General features: G+C 35.8%; 1 long non-coding RNA gene across 1 annotated transcript; it reads left to right on the top strand.

Moving 5' to 3' along the window:
* The first annotated feature begins 548 nt into the window (after positions 1-548).
* Positions 549-1,204, top strand: LOC107579942 (uncharacterized). Its single transcript, XR_001608557.1, has 4 exons — positions 549-613; positions 740-795; positions 909-956; positions 1,138-1,204. It is a non-coding gene; the product is annotated as an uncharacterized lncRNA (long non-coding RNA).
* The last annotated feature ends 149 nt before the right edge of the window (positions 1,205-1,353 follow it).

Below are 1,353 nucleotides of genomic sequence, written 5' to 3'. Positions count from 1 at the left end.
AAATGACACAAAAACACCATAAAAGTATCATTAAACCATACCATTTGTGTGCCATACATTATCAGACCAAATACATGTCTGTATTCACTTCCATTAGGCTTTTAACATCTGTGACCGGATCATTGAGTCAGTGAGCTGAATGCATCAAGAAGGAATTATTCAAATTGGTTTTGTCAGCCAATTCACTGTAAAGAATTGACTCAAAAAGAACAATTTATAAATTAGACATCACTACATAGCTCATGAATTCACATGAACATGCCCAGAAGAACTGAGCTGAATGTTCAGCGAATAACATCTTCAACTTCAGTCTGTCTCTCACACAAAACGTATATATCTTACGACTAAATGCATATTCCATATGGGCCATGTTTAAAATACTTTATTGTGGTTTTTAGTCATTTTCAGCTTGACAACCACAGTCCATGTTCATTATATTGAAATAGTTATCAGATAAGAAAAGATATCATTTTCATTTTTGGATGAACTATTCTATTAATTTATGTTTGAGTTTATTAATTTTTGAATGTATTATTGTGTTGCGTCCATGCTCTTTCATAGGTTTATGAAATTCTGAGGCGCACAGCCTGCACAAAGACGTGTCAAACTATGGGTATGTTCTTGGAGATGCCAACTCCACAAATATACCATACTCTTTTAAATTGGATTTTTTAACTGACAGTGTTTCAGGAAATATTTTTACTACAGATATTCAAATTTTCTCTCTTTTCTGTCTCAGGTATTTCATCACTGCTAGCTAAAGGGGTTTATGATTCTGCCTTCCCTCTGCATGATGTAAGTAATGCATTTTGCCCAGTTTAATACAGCTGATTTGTAATTCGTCTGTTAGTTCAGTGTAAATGTGTGATGTGGTTTGGGTAGAGCTTTGTGTGTTGTCATTGCTGCAGGGAGACTTTGACAGCTCAGAAGATAAAGAGCATCGCAACGACAGACAGGTGAGTCCTGAACGGCAGCAAGTCACACGGTGACATTTAGGAAAGGCTTTTGATTGATAAAATGACAATAAGCTGCTTATTACTGTAAGATATACTTGTGTGTGTCGTCTCTAAGAAGATACAAAGAATATGTTTGTTTTGAAAATCTGAACCGGGAATGAATGTGTTTTGTGTATTGCAGATGTTGCATGAGGAATGGGCTAATTATGGAGCTTGCTACAAATATCAGCCAATGGACCTTATAAGGTATCAGACATGATGTACATCACCACCATCTGGTTCTGTGAAAGATGTTATTCAGTACACAGATTTATTTTCCTTTCTGAGAACTGTCAGATGTGTTTGTGGACTGCTATAAATAGTTCGACCTTAAATCATATGGCTTGTTGAGGAGAGG

Source organism: Sinocyclocheilus grahami, unplaced genomic scaffold (genome assembly GCF_001515645.1).
Source record: "Sinocyclocheilus grahami isolate Dianchi unplaced genomic scaffold, SAMN03320097.WGS_v1.1 scaffold22138.1, whole genome shotgun sequence".
Lineage (NCBI taxonomy): Eukaryota > Metazoa > Chordata > Actinopteri > Cypriniformes > Cyprinidae > Sinocyclocheilus > Sinocyclocheilus grahami.
The sequence above is the reverse complement of the archived record's forward strand: the minus strand, read 5'-3'. Positions and strand labels throughout refer to the sequence as shown.